The 20,364-nt window shown below is 33.5% G+C and overlaps 1 protein-coding gene across 10 annotated transcripts in view; it reads right to left on the bottom strand.

Moving 5' to 3' along the window:
• LOC106716828 (plasma membrane calcium-transporting ATPase 3) overlaps nt 1-20,364 on the bottom strand; it is a 137,267-nt gene that overhangs the window by 100,218 nt on the left and 16,685 nt on the right. For 7 of the 10 annotated variants that reach the window (XM_045683700.1, XM_045683701.1, XM_045683702.1 and 4 more), the window contains exon 2: nt 15,330-15,759. The gene's annotated coding sequence lies outside the window, so the exon portion shown is untranslated. Of the gene's footprint in view, nt 1-4,716; nt 5,232-15,329; nt 15,760-20,364 lie in introns of those variants that run through there. The other 3 variants (XM_045683697.1, XM_045683705.1, XM_045683706.1) reach the window with 3 other exon arrangements.

Raw genomic sequence — 20,364 nt, forward strand, 5'->3', positions numbered from 1 at the left:
TGGCATACATTAGACCTCGTATCCCCTAATCCGATATGCACTTTAAGTCGATAGGGTCGAATGGCTTTAAAACGAAACATGTCTAGGTCATGAAAAATCATTAAATGGTAATTGTCGTACAGTCTCTCACAATCGTAACTTCTTTGTCAGTAACATACTTCTTGTTGGTAATTTTGGAACTTTACAGAGGTAATTTTAACAATGATGGAGCCAGCAACAACATCTGTCGCACGAATGGGCCGGCTCGATCGGTGAAATACCACGACCACACAGAAGACAGGCGTGAAGTGGAAACAATACAAGTGTTTCGTCTAAGGAGTGTGCGTGCCAGAGACCTAATTTTAATTATTTTTCATGTCCCATCCTTGCCTAATAAGGATAAGATGAAAAAGCCATTTGGACTCGGCAAGGGAAATACCTTCTGTACGTGTAATCCCTATGTCCATTTCAAGTAGGCAGCGCATCGACAACTTGTTGAAGATGTCTATGGACAGTGGGTTTTTAGCGAATCAGGTGGCCGTTTGCTATCTTACACTGTAAAAAAAACTTATGTCACCTTCTAAATGCAGCACTAACCATCACTCAATTAGAATGCGAACAAACATGTGATCATGAATGCAAGTATGCATTAGATAAGCCAAGATAACGGATTGAAGCCTTGAAATGGTCCTTGTTGCAAAGTAAACAGTTATAAAATGTAATAATTTTTTATTAACCAAGTGTACGAAAGCTGAAAGACTATCTTATCAATGGATAGGCTGCGCCAGGTTGTCTTGGCCAATGGCCAGCTCCGTGTTCCACTTAGGAGGCAATGCTCTTAACTAGAGATCATTTCAAAAGTTTATAAAAGTTATAAAACAATAACAAAAAAATACACTAACCAAACCTCGAATTTCTCAATTCTAAAATCGCAACATTTATAAATGTTTTCGAAAGTGTGAACACGCGACAAACTTGCATCGAAACAGAATGATTCAAAAAGGACCGGTCCCGCGACAGTGTTCCTATTGCAATGGCATAATTATCTTGAAAAGTTTATTGTAGAATAAACGAATGTGTAACGTCCCTTAATCTCTAAATTTTCGATTGCAGTGACACTTGAATTAATACATTTTGTAGCCTCTGTTTTGGCAAACTATTCATCCCAGTTATATTATAAAGTCGCGTTAATATAATGTAATGTTGGTTGGCATATTTTAACACTGTGAACGCTCGCCCGGCCGTCACGAACTACGTCACCGCGAGGGTCAGCAGTTTTCTATTCGCGTTCGAGTGACGCGCGCGCCGGTGACGATTCCCAATAGCTTTAAATACACTTTACCCCCCCAAAGCGTCGCATCGCATTCAATGTACATATGACATGTTTCTTAACACTTTCCACGGCACTGCCATTCTTTTCTGTCAGTCAACTGGTCAGTAGGGGAACTGGTCAGGCAAGTCGATGGTACAAAACATGTTAATATCAGGGTCGGGAAATTATTAATTGTACTCATAGAAAAAATAGTGACAGTAATTTTGTGGTTGTCAGTCACAAAGACATTTCTTCTTATAGGGTCTGTAGTTATTTCAGAGGGTAGATTTAAAAAGACTGTTAAATACATCAGCTACAATTGTTTGAACGATTAGGACATGTTCCATAGCCAAAAATATAATTTGACTCGCTCAATTTAAACCTCGATTATTTGGGTATTATTCTGTATTTTGTCAAAGTCCAGATCATCTTGACGTTTAATATAAGAAAAATGACGTCACTTATTCTTATTTGACTGGAAATCAGATCGATATGACTTCATCGAGCTGTCGAGTTTCTCTGGAGCGTAATTAATAGCTTCTGGAGCGGCGTCACGTCGGGGTAACGGCCGTCTAGTCGCCATATCTGAAATATGGCGACTAAAATCCTCTCTCCCCCCACTTCGTATACTTCACTGTCGACTTTCGAACGGTGCAGCGTTGCCAAATCGCTGGTAGTTATTGCGAAATGAATTTAAAAGTCATTGAATGTTCACAGCAAATGCTTTTACAACAAATGTAGACTTTCCACATAATACAGACATTATCCATATTATATTTAACTGTTGTTATCAAACTCAGCATTTAATTTCTTGATACTTTAAAGCAGATGTTGTTTTATACTTAAGCATTTGATTAGCCAGAAGTTGCCATTCAAATTGTACATTTTATTTAAGTAATATAACAACTAATTGATAATTAAAAAAATATAAAAGTCTTAATTCCCATAAACCAGAGAAAAAAGGGAACATGTTAATTAGGTGGTAATAATTAAGATATAAATTTATCAATGTTAATTCAACAGAATGAAGCTGACAAACTAAACTAAGTTTATAATCTCATTTATATAGTTTTCATTGCATAAATTTCATTAGTGAATTTGACTAACATAATAAAACCATAAAAATACTATTAAAACAGCAATAACATGTAACAGATATTTATTGCAGCAGGAGTTAGCAATATATATTCCTTGGCGGAAGGTGGGATAGTCAAACATAGTCGAACCTGGATAAGCGAGAGTCCTTGTATGGTCTTGACAGACAACCTCCATGAGGAAGAAACTCCTGTTAGGGAGAATATATTATAATATACATAGAAAATATTGCAGTCCCTTGGAATTTTATATATCTAGGTTTGAGTGTATTATTATATATATCTCTTGAAATAAATCCTAAAAGTACTAATCATATTTAACAATGGTTTGATTGCCACCATCTTTGTAATAAAAAAAAAGGTAAATCAAAACTACCTAATATTATGCTGGAGGGTAGATGAAAATAATTTAATTTCTTATATTTGGTGGAGGTTTGATGAAAATATTTTAATTTCCTATGGTAAAATCAATTTAAAGATTTTCTGTGTGTCCCCTCCTCACTCAATTAGAAGTAGGTGATGCATCTGAAATTACAATATGTCTATAAGCAACAGTCGCTTGGTTTCGTCGAATTCACCTGGCCGTTTACTTGTTTGCCACCTTTTAACATAAAAAAATACTGTTTTGAAAATCTGGATTCCCTTGGTACCATGACTTTTTTTCTAGTGCAATAGAAAAACAAAGCTTAAGTTAAGTTTATTGACTAAGCTGCTGTTACAATTTACAATATGGCAATTCATTCACAATTAGATTGTGATGGATGAGTTATCTTTCTATATAATACAATTACTAAAGAGTAAAACATAAACTGTAAAATCTAATGTAATAAATAACAGTATTTATAAAATATTGGCGGGCATGATGCCAAAAAAATGGATGCTGGAACCACCACTGCAATTAAGTATTCATTTGAGGCCATAAATCTTTTCTATTTTATTCATTAATGGCCTATGGGTGTCCTCATTGCTATATAAAGTAGGACAATACATACTGCCAAATTCTATGTATGGCTTAAAGCTATGTGTCGAATCTCATAAATATGATAAACTAGCTTTTACTCGCGACTCCGTCCGCGCGGAATAAAAAAATAGAAAATGGGGTAAAAATTATCCTATGTCCGTTTCCTAGTTCTAAGCTACCTCCCCATCAATTTTCAGCTAAATCAGTTTGACCGATCTTGAGTTATAAATAGTGTAACTAACACGACTTTCTTTTATATATATATAAAAGAGTCAAGAGTAAATCTCTTATGACATCTAATTCTTTCTCAATTATTAAGAGATCTCATATGAGATGTAACTCTTTCCAATAAATGCATCATATAGTGTTTCAAATAATAATGTACATAAACCAATGCAATATTTCTACATCACGGCTATAAAATAACAAATTTAGGTAAGCTCATCAGTATGATAGATATATTTTAAACATTACATATTTTGTAATCTGTATCTCGGAGTTTCTACACAAATAACTTTTCATTTCTTTTCTACCTTTAACACATAGAATAATAGAAATATGACTTTAATTTGTTTTATATGGTTTTACCATACAATTTACTATATCAAAGATAAAACCCAACAAGATGAAATTTGTAATAATTATAAATGATGTTGAGGCGTTCTTGAGGCGATGTCTTTAATCTTTTAACATATTTCAATAGTTATATATTCCTTTATTTAGTAGTATTTGATATGATTTATAAGAAGTAAAGTTTTTGCTACTACTACATAGAAATACTGAAGACAGTCAAAGAATTTGTGTTTTTGTAGGTTATTACAACAATAATCTTCTGTATGTGGTAATATTTGCAAAAAAATATGATTACTTTGTTGCCTTTGGAATGCAAATCATTTGTATGTTTTAAAAAAGGGTAATTTGGCTTTTGGGTACTTAAATAAACGTTTTTGGAATTGCACATAACCTGTAAACGCAAACTACCGCGAATTATTGTATAATATGCACTAATAATACCGCGTTGTCCACAGCAAAGCCGGTTTGTCTAGCGGCCGATAATGCCCGAGTATTTATTTTTACCCGTTACGTGTGCACAGCTGTCTGCTTCGTCTCGCCCCGGCCAAGGGAAAACGAGATTCTCAACCAAACTTACTCCAAGTACTTCTTAATATAACTTCGAATGTGGCCATACACTTTACAACGGATGTAAAGACATTACCCGCCGTAGCTCGATTCGCTATATTTGGAACAGGTTTTAATCGGACCCGCAAGAGAAATTGTCTGCCCCAAATAGCAATGTTCAATGTCCGACTTATCCAAGCGTGAAAAGAACGTATTTAGCGAGTGTACTGTAATAAAACAATCTTTCCTACCTTTTTTAGTCCCCTGCAGTTGATGACACGTACTCTGAGATGGTTTCCAAAACGAAAATCACAATCCTAATCGAAGAAAGTACACAGGGCGTACAATCACTAAAATCACAGCCAATGTGGTTAATGCACAAATGACTAGTCGCACACTAGAAGTTAACAGAAAATACACAGATTGCACTTACTTAAAATCTATGCTTTTCACAAAATATATCTAGCTAAACCGAAACGAAAAAACGCGCCAACTGTCAAACTAAAAAACTACGAGCACCGACGCGCCGCGCGACCGCGCGGTATGAGTCCGCTTTTCTGACTGGTTGAACGAAATGAACGAAACCACCGCACAACGCACGCTCCACACGAAATCCGTCCATCCGTCACCACACACCCGACGACAATTGACCGAACATTACGGCATGCCGTTGCCGCAATTTACTTTTCATTTATAGTAAAACAAGGGCAATTTAGTTATCGCATAATTAATAAAATATTTTACTAGCGCTTTCGTTATCTATATCGCGATGCGACAAAATGAGATAACAGCTCGAATGTAGATTCTGGCGTTAAAGTTATACGACCACGTTGAAAAGACCACCGTGGAGTAGGTAGACACTTTTGAACGAATTTTCATCTATATTTGTGCGGGATAGACGTCGGCCAGACGCGCATGCGTAGTATGTTCTCGGGAGCGACGTCAGTGAATGACAAGCCCTGCGCTTGTATTATCCGATCGATTTTAAAAGAATAGTTGTGTCATAAACGATGAAGCGCTGAAACCGTTTTCTTTACTTAGTACGATAGCCGTAATGCATTGCGCATGCGAATGGAAAACCGGTCATGCTCGACGGGTTTTGCTTTTAAAATGTTAATAGGCTGCAAAATATCTGTGTATGTACTTATGTCTATCTTATTGTTCCTATTCCTTTATTTAACTTATTAATATAAAACTTTTATTCGCGACTCCGTCCGCGCGGAATTAAAATAACTTAATTAGTAGCCTATGTGTTCCTGCAGACTACGTTCTACATCTATGCCAAATTTAATAGAGATTCGTTGAGCCGTTCTACAGATATCTTCTAACAAACATCTTTCCATCCATCTATCGAAAAATTCGCATTTATAAAGATTATTTTTCAAAAATGCCTTTATTTCTTCTTTCCTATTATACATACAAAAAAACTAGTAGTAAGACCAAAAATAAATCAAAACAATTAAGGCATGATACGACAAAATAGTTTTACTTCGAACTTTTCTTTCTACCTTCACAAAACAAAACATGAATAAACCTTTTTTTGTTTAATTTTATAATACTGCTACTTCTTTGACTATTTAAGTATGAACATTATCTAAGCATTTCTATTGGAACTGGTTCGCTTCGAGATTGACGTCGTGCGTCAAACCTTATCTTAATTATTTTTTAAGGCCCTGTAACGTATGTTAGGTTTTTTAATGATAATTTGGTTCGCACTTATTTCTTGTTTTTACAACAAATAAATCCGAATGTTTACTATGTTAGAGAATATAGAAGGCATGCCCCTGCTCGAGTAATTTCCAATTTAAGATGTAAAAAGCGAAAATTTGCATTTTCTCTATGTATTTATGTCTTTCCTAGTGCGATTTCTTCATCTATACTTCGTACCCACAACACCGTGTCTAAAATTGGCTTACGGTTGGTTTTCGAGACCAAAATCTCTGTTTAGAACTATAGAAGGTATCGTCATCCCTGTAACACATGATTACAATATGTTTTAAACGGGGATTTTGTTCCCAGGAACCCACGGTTAGTGAATTACATACTTGATTTTAGATAGTAAGGCTCTTAGATTTGCAATCTTACCAAATAATTAATGTCAGTGAAAATTGGGTTTTACTGTTTTGAATTGAAACTTTTGTGGTTTTTTTATATTTTTTAATTATAATTAAGACTTTGTACATATAATTTATTTGGTCCGCGTTAGGAACTAAACGTTGATATCAACCTAAAAATAACGTTTAACAATGCGCGTGATTACTTCATTGTCTGCCAACGTATCGCACGTGGCGCGAACGACGGATTTAGTGTTGTCCGTTTTATTTAGGGACGTTACGCAACAATTTAATCGATACAAAAAACCGATGAATATCATTTCAGGTATCGACCAATCCCTTTTGGCAGTATCGTGGGGGAAGTCTTCAAAAGGGATTCCTTTCCAATAGGAAAACTGGATAATTTGACACTTGACTCACTAAAATCCTTTCGCTGACCATCCCCGAGATATCTTTATATTTAACACGTTCTACCACTACGATTTTAGATGTAAATTTAAATTAATAATAATAATAATAATAACAGTTGGATTAAGGGCCTGATACAAAAGGCAGTTATTTTAGAAACCGCGCGCATAGTTAGGAGGTTCCTGTCTCTGTAGCCCTCACCACTGGTTGTTTGAGTAATGGGATTCCGCAGCCGGTGGTATACTATTTTTTATATAATATATTTTGTAATTTTTTTTCTATAAAATGTATTATATAAATAACAAGAGAATAAATGATAATGAAAATAATAATTTATTGGATTAACACACAATTTTATACATAAGTTATACTTTACAAGTAAAAGTTAATAATATTTTTGCACACATTTGTTGTAACCATTCCCAATAAGCTCGAAGCTTGTGCTAGGACATGGTTTACTACAATAGTCCAATGATCGGATTCGAACTAACCACCAAAAGATCGGCAATCCGAATTCTTGACCATTAGGCCATTGTCGCTTGCTCAGTCGGCATGAACGTGTTAAAATGAAATTTCTCGAGATCATTGAGGTGGCTTTCCTTATTATTTCCTCTTTCTCGGCGCTTGATAAAAGACTATGCCTATCTTTACATTGATCCGATGAAATGCAAGGCATAAATACTTCTACTAAGTAATAAGTGGTTTTACCATCCACACCACCTGAATTGCTAGCGTTCCTCAACGGTGCGATTTTCTCGGAATTTCCTGCCTTGCATAGCCGCATTGTGTAACGGTACGGATAGTACGACTTAGGGTCCTCCAAGAAGCAAGCGTACATTTTTCTCAAAGTCCGGTTACGCATGTGCAGTTCCTCTAGTGTTGCTGGATGTCCATGGGCGTCGGTGTTCTCGCCGCCCGTTTGCCCCCTTCTCTTATGTAATAAGTAATTGGTTATTGAAGCTGTTAGTGAGCGAATTTTTAGATTGGTATGGTAAACATTTTTTACATTAACAGACGGTTTCCCTACTGACAAGGATAATACACTACCATATTTTATTTCGTATTCAGTCACTTCTTAATATGTTTACTTTCGTACATTACCCACGCTGAGTCGAAAATATATGAGTGAGGGAAAATTGGTGTAAAAAACTTCAAATCATTTTTGACGATGTAAATTCAATTTGAAACGATAAATATCAAAACAGACGGACAGATTGACTGTGTACTGTTTAGTCTGTGTACTGTTTGAACGCATCTATTTCTGATCACAGTCTTAGCAACACAGATTCTAGCTTCTGTAAGGATTATTGTTTGTTCATTTCCATACAAATATAATAAAACCTATATCTATTTTGATAACCATAAAACGTTAACAACGCAGGACATTTCGGAACAAATCCTGAATGACATCAAATAGTACAATAGTTTAAAATTAATAAAAATCGATGATTAAAGTAGTCTAAATTCATCCGTCGATGGTAATTTGAGATGATATGAGATGAGAAAGGATCATATCTTATTTGAAATAGGTATTTATGCCAGCGTGCTCTTCAAATATGACTGCACGAATAAAATACAATGTCACAGAATTATCATTATAACTATTTTCGCCTTGAAATGTATTTACTACATACATACGTAAAAAATACATTGTTTACGTCTTATCATTTGTGGAGCACATCTGAAGCAATTCATGTACCTCGTGTAAATTATCACAATGCGGCAAACTTATCCGGGATCTAAAGCCTTGATAAAAATAAAGCAAATTATAATTCTGACGCATGTAGTCCGAGTTTTGACGCACTTCTTCAAAACTGATAAGTAGATTGTGATAAGCATTGTCGCAGTATCAACTCCTGAATACCCATGATGTATTGATTAATTGTTTAATTATATTATTGATAGCACTTGTCCGCGACTAAGTCCGCGTGGAATTAAAAAGAAAATCTAGTAATAAATATAGCCCATGTCATCCGGGGATAGTGTAGCTTCCCAATAGTGAAAGAATTTTTCAAATCAGTTTATTAATTTCGGAGCCTATTCAATACATACAAACAAAACTTTTCTCTTTATAGTATTAAATTAGATAGATTGTGGTTGGTTAACTTAATTAGATTTAATGTTAAAATGTTAAGAAAGATATCAGCATCAATTAGTTCAGTCAATATATCAAACAATTAGGGTGTGAACGATTGAAATTTAAAAAATAAATTATTTTTTTCTTTTGGCTTAAATTGCGAATAATTCGTACATTTCATAGTCTAATCTGTTACGATATTTTCCTGACCTTTCAGCAATGGAAACACACAGTAAGATATGCTGCTATACCACGCTGTTGGTATCTGCCATTCATACGCACGCATTGCCAAGCGTTACATAATGTTATTGAGTGGAGAGTACAAAAGTGCTTCGGATTTGGCACAACGCGGCGATACTTCGCGGTCATTACGTCTTTTAATTTTAAAAGCACTATATATGTGACATAGACCTTTTTTCATCACAGGACTTTTTTCAACATTAACATATAGTCCGTAAGCCAGAGGGTTAGACAGAGATTACTGATATTTGGCGCGGTCCTGACACACCTCTCACGCTTTACATTCATACGCATACATGCAGGTTGATTTTGGGTGTTCTTAATATCGCCTTACATGAGTATTTCATCAAACTGGACGATATGAGTCCGTCTGAGCGTCCCGTCCAACATTGCCACTCACATTCACGCTGTTTAAATATGGACTATTTCATAGAACTATTTTCATCATAGAGCTTTTTATTTTAGGTTAAATGAATGATATAACATTCAACTTGAAAAATTTGTTACAATCATATTAGTTAAGGATGTTTTGCCAGTAAAAATTAATGGTATTGTTTTTAGGGTTCCGTAACTAGAAAGGAAAAAACGAAACCCTTATAGGATATCTTTGTTGTCTATCCGTCTGTCTGTCAAGACCCCTTTTCTCAGGAACGTGAGGAGCTATCAAGCTGGAATTTATATCAAATACCCGGGTCTATTGTTTCTTGGAGCGGTGAAAAAATCAAACTTATAAGAAATCAAAACCAACACAATAGTAATAAAAAATACAGGGCATTTCTCGTGAACTGAGAATCTCCTAGCACAGATAAAGGAAAAATTGTGAAAACCGTTTAATTAGATTTGTACGGAACTCTCGGTGCGCGAGTTCGACTTGCCGTTTTTTTTTTTGTTAAAAGTTACTATTTAATTTTTACCTCAATATATTTAGGTCAAAAATAATTGTAATCTAAATCTAACCTTGTTAAAGATATAAAATTGATAAGTATAGATTTTTCATATCAATTTACGTGCGACATTTTAATCAATTTAAATATTTGATAAATAAATGTCATTAGTGTATGGAATAGATTTGATCTTAAGCCCGATACAGACGCGTTCAGTTTGTACAGTATACAGTTTAAACTGAATAGTCGAACTGTTCAGTTAAAACTGAACATCTGTAGCGGACTTTATTTCACAGAGAGTTGAAAATGCATCAGTTTTATTTCGTCACAAAAATATATTATACAGTATGTAGTATTAAGAGTCAAGAACTTTGTTTATTATTAATATTTTATATATTGTTTGTTCCATTCGCCTGATTTGTTATTGTATATATTTATTTTAATAACATGTCAAATTTGTTTGAAACAGATTCCATGTTCCGTTGTATGCGACCAGGGCTGACATTAATAAACTAGAGTTTATTATAACAACGACATTACAACGTTTAGTCTACAGCTATTGTTTTTGTTTGAAATATACAACAGACAAAATGTTATGACGGGTTAGTCCATCTATTCACCTTAAAATATAACCTCTAGGGGTAATAGATGTCCAAGTATTCCCCCTGTGAAAAATGTAACATTCTGTATAATGTCAACTCATTGTCATCGGTACTATTAGAAATAAAAGTGTTTTATTTTTTCAAATAAATTTGTTTATTAAAAACGATTTTTTAAAACATATACACAGTAATATAAAAAGTAATTCTTTAAAATGACTCATTTAATTAACAACTCACGGCTCTGCACATAGAGTTAAGGAGATTTTCTTTATAATAATTGTTTTCGGCGCGATTGTACAAATCTACAAAGTATGTTAGAATTTTCAACACATCTATTACATCTAGGGATTATATTTCAGGGAGATTAGATGGAGTAACCATTAATGATCATTTAAATTTATGGAAAATGGACAAAATGTAGTCGAGTTTCAAACCAGAGCCATAATATTTTGACCTTAGACAAACTGAACATTTTACATCAGATAGAACAATTCTTCAAATAAGTTATCTATATAATGTAAATGCACTTTATTTAACAATTTTCGTAAAATAATTTAAATACTAAGTTAGCCTAATGTCCATCCCTTATGAAATTTTACCCTATACTTGTTTCAACACTATTATTATTCTAATCCAAACTACTTAAGTGCCTATGATTTGTGACATACTACGAGTGTAATAACTTACAGATTTGGATACATAAAAGAATATTAAAAGATCAAAATTCAGATTTTTTGCACATCAGAATTTTTTTTGCTATTAAGAAATACATTTACTTGTACTTTGAGTAATCGCGGAATATGGATTTACCGATGATAAGATAATCTTGAAGAGTTTAATAATTGTAAAAACAATAATTACAATTATGGGAAGGAATTAAGGCATTTCTTTCAACTGAAATAGATTTCTTGTTCAGTTATGGTTGCAGTAAAAGTTGCATTGTAAATCCAAACAGTTCGCCTATTAAGTTAAAATAGAAAGTGTTTAGCGGGCTTTAAATTTCGAACGTACTATTCGACTAAATAACTTTAGTATCAATAAAAGTCTTTTTAAATAACCATCAATGAAATAAAAAAAGACAATAGAATGTAAACAAAAAATCTTTAAAAGATTGTTATATATACGAATTTTTATGTTACTGGCCGATATAATTTATAAAGAAAAAAGTAGTACTTAAATACTTAATTGTTTTTAAACGATGGTCAGCCATATTGGATCAGTGAAGCGTAGTAAAGAAGAGAACATTTTATGTGGAGTAGTGAAATTTTTACGAATACAGATTCCTCGCGCTATCCCATTTTTGTGTTAAGACTGTAAGTTTAAATTAGATAATTATAAAGTAGATAATTATGAATAAATAGTTTGTAAACTAAATACTACTTGAGAAATAAGAGATATTACCAATATAGAAAAATTATAGGTTTAAATCTTTCCATGACGTATTAAAATTAACCAACTTATTATTGTTAAACTAAATAATGATAAGTGAAGTTTCCAAATATTAAAAAAATATATAGACAAAGGTAAACAAATCATAGGGCCAGCGAAAAACTTAAATTATTCCTGTCTAACCTAAAAACGTCAGCGGATAAAAGAGTCGATGTTTACGAGGGATTTTGTGGAACAATTAATTATCACACACATTGTACAGTGCTCGGGTACGGAGATGTCCGAATTTAAACCAATCCCACGAGCGACATTGAAGCTGAATTACTGTAGAAATCCACTTGTATTGATACATATTGTCGTCTCTATTTTGTCAACGAGCATGAAAGGGATGAAAATATGATGGTGTTAGCGACGCGATGAAAAACTGGCAACATTTTTATTATAGAGATGAATAATTATGACTCGTATAAAATGTCTTTTGCAGAAAAACTTTTACGTACTTTCATGAATATATTAAGTTTTTAATAATTTTTAACATTTTTTTTGAGTGTTGCCTTTTTGAATTAAAATGAGTATCTGCTGTTTTTACTTTTTATGCATAGTAATTTTCAAATTACATTTTCTTTTAGCATAATAGGATTTGTATGACATATTTGCATGAAATTATCCATTGTATATCCAAGTTATATACCTACATAATGTAATCGCCTGTATTTTTTTTTATAAAAATTCACTCACTTTTGCAGGTTAGGTTAGTCAAATTTTGAAACATGACCGGGTCAGTTCAAAAAGGTTTGTTACGTATTTTATTAATATTTGGTTATTAAAAAAACATTTAGGTAAATTAATTTTCAATTTCTTGTGTATTTAAACTTTCTTCCATTAAAATTCTGCTGCTATCTCAGTAATTGGTACGAAAACAAAATATAAATCGTATTTGCTAATAGTTCTTGAGCAAGGCTGCGATGACGTCACGACAGGCGCGCGCACCTATCGATCGTACCGCACCCTAAAGCGCTGCATTCACTCATCGTCTAAACGTATTATATTAGAACACTACGAGTAAATCGCTGACAGCGCTTCTTTATTAACAACACTAAACCTTTGACTTTTAATTAAAATCTAGATCGGGGTTGTTTTTTTTCTCTTAAAGATTTCAAGGTAATAATTAACTATATTGGCTTTAATTTTGATAGTAAATTGGAATATATAAGATAAGATAGGAAATATTACAAAAATGTATACACAATCTTATACAAGTCTGGTAACATAGTAATTTTAGTTCTTACTGTTACATAATGATAATGAAAGAATTTGATAGTTCTTCGCCATGATTAAACACATTGTTTAATTAAATAAATAAAAAACTGATCTAACAACTACCTTTTTTTAATTATCCTTATAGAATATAATATTAGAAATGCGAATGTTTAGATGGGTATCTCCGAAACGGATCAACGGATCTTGATGAAATTTTGCACTGATGTAGAACATAGTCTGGAAGAACATATAGGCTACTTATTACGTTTGTTTTTTAATTCCGCGCGGACGGAGTCGCGAGCGACAGCTAGTACTTAATATGTCAAATTCTCCATAGTAAGTATACGTCACGTCACAAAGTATTAACATTCCATGAACTATACAGGATCGTGACATAACATGCGGGAGTATCATGTTATTGTTGTCGCATTGTAAATCTACATTTATATGTTTCTTTTTAGTCTTTAACGTTGATTAAATATGAGAAATGATTAAAAAATGACTATAACATAACAACGGAAGAACTCTGAGTATGGAAGACAATGTCATTTCTAAGGTTATGAATTTATCGTATGTTACGTAAGTTAGGAATGTTATAGTAGTAGAATATGAAACCAAATTCATGAATATAACTTTATTCGAAATTCACTCGCATACTTTCTTCCTTACGATAGTTGTGGTCCATGGTAAGAAATTAAAGCGTGTTTAAGGCATGCACATACTCAAGATTTTAACCATAATTGCCTATTTTTAGCCGACTTCAATATGAAGGAGGTTATCAATTCGTCTGAATTGTTTTTATTTAACGACTCAGGGTTACGTTACAGTCATACATACAGTGGGCCTAGCACAAATATTCATGAGAAGTGTAGCGCCTCTACCGAGAAAAAGAACACCAACAAATCATATAAATTTTTACATATTTTGTCGATGACGTTACGAAAGTGCGTATCGCAAATATTCGTGCTAGACCCTTTGATGTGTTTCTCACGACGACGCGACGGCTACACATATTCAATGGTACTTAATCAATTACTTGTAGTAGATTCTGTATGGTAAATCTACCACACTATAATATCTAGAGTAACGGGGATTTAGGACTCCTTTCAGTATAGTTTCTTTCTAATAGATGTCACTCCTGGACTAAATTAATTAATAGAATGTTCGCTTTGATTTGGATCCGGTTTCGCGGCGTAGATGTAATTACCGCTACCGCTTATGCCTTGTTATGCTTTCTATTGTCAGACGTCCCATTGATTTATAACTTCAGCCTCGTCTTTATTTCAGTTCTTTGAATATCATCATTTGTTTTTTTACGATCTACCACGATTTGTTAGTATCGTAACCATGTGGTGGCTAATTTAGTCTCTTAGTATCTTTTTACGTTACCTTATAGCATAAATATTATTTATTATAGACTAGCTTACTAGTAAAAGAACTTTTTCCTTTAATAATTTGTGTATAACTTTAATTAAATGTAAATGGTGGAACGCTAACTAGATAAACTATCTAAAGAAACCTTGTCTCAATAAATAAGAAGGAAAATATTTTTACTTTGTCATATTTGTTCCTGTTTGCTAGTGTAAGAATGGTTTTTATATGTTTTTGGATATATGTTTTTATAGTGGAAACTCTTATTTGATATCACTCCTCAAGACGTTATTGGCTGAAGCTACCTTCGCATATCGCCGGCTCTCATAAGACTCTTGTTGTCAAGTATAGATGGCGCTGATTCGGCACGTCGTCACACTATCATTGTGTGTTTCGTTTCTGTGTCAATTACCTAGCTATTTTTTAAAAGATTGGGTTTCCGATCCCGGTAAATGTGTTTCAAACCCTTTACACTAAATAGGATGTTAGATTTAAGGGATACAGATGTTATTTCATTAACTTCTGTCATAAAAAAGACGAACGAATGTCTATAACAGAACATAAGTAAAAAAAGCTTACCTGAACGGATTCGTCAGACGAACGTAGGCGACTGCTTGACCGGTATCCGTTGGTGTCTTCGAGGCCGGCGTCGCATCACACACGTCTCGCACCGCCGCCACACACCCGCGCACCACCTCGTCTGTACCGACCCTTATTTACTCTATGCCCTACACGAAGCCCTAACTACACATCCGAACACATTTTGACAGTTAAAGTAAGGCTAGTCCACCTAGAAAGCACCTAAAGTCCTAATAGTTCGTCCCTGGTCGTTCGAAATTTAAAATTCTATTAAAAATTGGTGTCTCGCTCCCGCACTATTACCTGTCTTGGCTTTTGTGTGACCTAATGCGCGAAGCACGTAACCTACACCCGTCCCGCTCCATATACAGCGTTTTTATATCAGGGTGTCTGTGTCTATCTTTCTCACACGTATGACGGGCACGTTAATCTGAAACAATAGAGGGTTTGATTAATCCAGTGGTTGTTTGCAATTAGCGGCAACAAAATGGCGCTTCGTATTGTGATTGCGGTCTTTGGTGAATTAACATATTGTTTTCAATTATACAATGAGAATGGAAGAAAGAAGTGTACAGTCACAGAATTAAATTAAATCAAATAACGAACAACAAACTGTCACAATGAGAGCTGTAATTTGTGTATGCATGTTACTACTAATAATAATTTTCGACCAAATTACATAAACTGTGAGTGTCAAATGTCATTTCTACGCAATGGGTAGGAAATAAACTTCCTCTACTGTAAATGTAGCATTAACTTATCACAAATAATTGTAACTAAATTTAGGTAAGATTTTGATCGAAATAGGTTAAAATACGTTCAAATAAGTCACGTTATGAACCTTGACGGTAACGAAGGCTTAAATGGTAATTAAACGTTTTGTGATTGTTCGAAATACAAATAACACGAAAAAATGTTCGTGTTCACGGAAACAATAACTTATATAAAAAATTCAAAGACATTCTAAATTGCTTTTTTTTATATTATTAAGTGGCAAACGAGCAAGCTTCTGTATTCGCTGAAATGGTGAAGAGAGATGCTTGTAGATACCAGCAATTGCAGATGCGTTGTCTACCATTAATGGACAGAGGAATGAACGTCCCTCCTCCGTCATATCCAATTCCCCTTTATATTCTTTCCTTATAAGAAAAGGGTGGGAAGGGAAAGAGGACTAAAATTAAGCCTCCGGAACGCACACTCATCAGACGTAACGCGGAATTGCTTCCACTTCACGCCTGTGTTCTGTATGATCTGTGGTAAACACAACGATTTAGTCGCCGACCAATTCGTGCAACGGTTGCTATTATGCTACCGTCTATCACTGTTAACTATGCCTTTGACTATGATGAAGCTGGTACTACATATCAATCAAGATACGATGAATTAAATGGTATAGTTAAAATAATTCGCTTAAAGCTGAAAATTGGTAAGAATTATAGAAATACTGTTGTAATTGAACGCTGAAAAGTCCCAATTGATCATTGCTGCGACACTTCATTGTTAAGTTAATGTAATTAATTGAAAATTAGTAACGATTTTCTATCATCTTACTAATATTAAATGCGAATGATGGATGTATGTTTGTTTGAAGATATCTCCGAAACGGCTAAACAGATCTGGATGACATTTAGCATAGATGTAGAACATAGTCTGGAAGTAAACATAGCTACTACGTTTTTTTAAATTCCGTTGACGGAGTCGCGGGCAACAGCTAGTTATTAATTAGTCATTTAAACTAAGAATCCGAGAAGTGTAATAAATAACAATAAAAAACAAACTGGATATGTTGGGTTTTAGCACATCTTACTAATATTATAAAAGCAAATGTTTAGATGTATTTATGGATGGATATTACTATATGTCCAGAACGTCTGTATGGATCTCGATGAAATTTGGAATAAATATTATATATAACATAGTATGTAAGAAAACAAATACATCTAATGGATGGAGTCGCGAGCGACAGCTAGTGTATCATATTCGATAGGCACTAAGCTAAGCAACAATGACGTCATCGCACTTAGCTAGTAAACAGCTGAGGGAGACAAGGCCTTAGCTTGGTACAACTTAACAAACAAGTCAATATTACTTATAATAGACGTACTTCATACTGTGACGTCACTGGTCTCGTTTATAGCTAGTAGTAGAAATAGTTCTTACACTAAAATTAAGTAAAACTTAGGATTTTTTTTCAATACATATTTTTAATAATTAAATAGCGAAGTGACTGCTGTCGATAGAAATTTGACGGTATAGCAAGAATATTTGCAATACATGCCTTCGTAATACAAATAACGTATTACCCTTACCGGGCGTAAATTGCACCGATAAATTTCATACACATTTTGACATATTTTGCCGATGTCGTTACGAATGCGAGTGTCGCAAATATTCGTGCTAGGTCCTCTACAGTCAACTGTAGATGCGTTGTGTGTACAGAACAAGGAAATTTTCCTTTCCTATTTATCTCTTCTCCGTCATTACAACTACTTGTGTCAATATGTTAATTTCTCTTCGCATTAAATAATTATGAATCATTTTTAAATTATCGTATACAATAAAGGGGTAATAATAATAATCAATTAATTACACACCGGTACTATTTCTGCGGCCCTGTCCTCGGCGTGAGGCCGCGACACGCGACTCATTGTAAACATGTCCGGGTTTAAAATTAAACGTACATCATCTTTTGTCATTTATAATATACTAGATTTTGTCCGCGACTCCATCCACACGGGATTAAAGAACTTAATAAGTAGCCTATGTGTTTTTTCAGGCTATGTTCTACATCTGTGTTAAATTTCATTAAGATTCGTTGAGACGTTCCGGAGATACCTTCAAACAAACATCCATCCTGAATGGTTCTATATCCATCTATCCATATATCTAAACTTTCGCATTTATTATATTTAGTATTTAGTAAATAAGATAAAAGTGGGTTTACACTGATAAAACAATTGAACAAAAAGTATAACCCTACTGATTGTTGTTAGGTACTGAGACCAAAATCTTTGTATAAAACATACCGTCAACATTGTTATTATATTTGACAAAATAGTGATAACAATATGGTTTAAATGGAAATTTTGGTCTCAGAAACCAACGGTAATTCAGTCGACTAATGACTTCTTGTGATACTTTGAATAGAGACAATAACATATTATACTTGTCCAAGACTTTTAATAGTGAAATGCAATTGTTACATAAGAGTGTTCGCGTATTACTTTATCTTTACTGGATAAAAAGTAATCATCGCTGGCGAAAGATACAAAAGATAACTAAAAGATAAATCAAAATCCAATAAGTTCTTAATTTTAATGAAAAAACAATAATCAAAAGATTTTGTGATTACTTATGCGTGATAATTTCATGTTTTTTTTTGTTTTTCACACGAACAAATATCAATCGAAAAAAAGTTAAAATTATCAAAAAGGTGGTCGAAATGTCTACATCAGTTGTGTCGAGAAAATCTCATTGACTTTTTTTTTCAGTTTCAGAATAGTTTTTCGAACACAGTCAGTTGTCTATAGTGTTAGGGAGAGGACATAGTGTCGAGGACTTAAGACCAGCTCCTCAAAGACTAGTTACCTGTGTAGATCAGGACCACCCCGATGTTTATAAGCAAAGGATATGTGATATGTCATTAGTTTGAAAAAACTTTGATAGCGTGATCTAGACTAGGACATGGTTACGAAATGAAATTAGTGCTTTTTTGTTTTAATTTTCTTATTAGATTTTTCTAATTTAATTTAATACATGAAAATAACATTAATTTCTATTTTTAAGATTACTAGTCAACTTTTTTATTATGATATTTTAAATACTATAACAAAAAAATTAGTTATAAAATAAAAAATACACTTTTACAAAAAAAAAACATTGAAATAAGAATTCAAGATTATTATTTCAGATATATGCGTAGGATAATTAGACATACCCGTAGTTTACGTACGTAAGAATAATTCTCTAGACGTTCTTGTATTATACCCTATATCGAAAATTATGTACGCATATAGCGTGAGACAGTAACGTACAAAATATACGAATACATTCATTTTTTTAAATTAAATTATAACAGAGCATCTTTCTCATTAATAAAGTTTTAGACAGTAAAATTATGAAGGTGAGTTATGCATAATTCAAATCTTTCTATATATAAGTGAATAGAAATTAAAAATTATTGTACCTCAATAATTTCATTTTCCTTAAAATATAATAACGAATGATATTAATTTTGTATATTTTTTTAAGGGTTAGACTGTGGTGGCGCCATCTCGTGTTGAAAACCAAAACCGGAGCACGTAAGTTCAAAAACACTTTACTTGAAATGTCTCAAAACTGTCTATTCTGTGTCTATTATTTTAGACGTTCTTTTAGCATACTGTAACAAAATATATTAACAATGGTTACTCTATTTATCTTTATATTTTAACGAACGATTACGTTCAAAATCTTCCTAGACATTCTACATTTTACTCCACTACCATTTATCTTGTATTGTTGGTTTTATCATATAACGACCAGTATAAACTGACCTATCACATCTCCTAAATCGATAACCAACTTGTACAAGTATTCGTATATGCTCAGGCCATAAACTCTGGTCGAGATATATCAAGAAGTATCATCGAGTGTATCAGGTCTATTGACTAGTTTACATTGAACCCCGTCTCCGAAGACATTGTTGTGGAAATATTTGTAAGATCGGAGATCGTGTATGTCTGGTCATTGCACATACGTCCGCGTTATTGAAGAGTAGCCAAGGCGTCGGGTGCACGGCCAAGAGAAATAAACTAGAAGCAGTTATATTACAAGCTATCCACGACTCGATATACTTCCTGCGTCTATATCAATATTGTTACTCTTAATTACATATATAAAAAAACATATACATTATTATATAATAGAGGTATAGGAACGTATACATTTGGATTAAGAATTACTATGTTGGTTCTAGTTTCCGTTGACAATCAATCATTTTCTTTCGTTGTTATATCATGTTTAAGATTTCACCTTGTTTTTGAAACGCCTGTAG

This window comes from Papilio machaon, chromosome 23 (genome assembly GCF_912999745.1).
Source record: "Papilio machaon chromosome 23, ilPapMach1.1, whole genome shotgun sequence".
In the NCBI taxonomy this organism is placed as follows: domain Eukaryota; kingdom Metazoa; phylum Arthropoda; class Insecta; order Lepidoptera; family Papilionidae; genus Papilio; species Papilio machaon.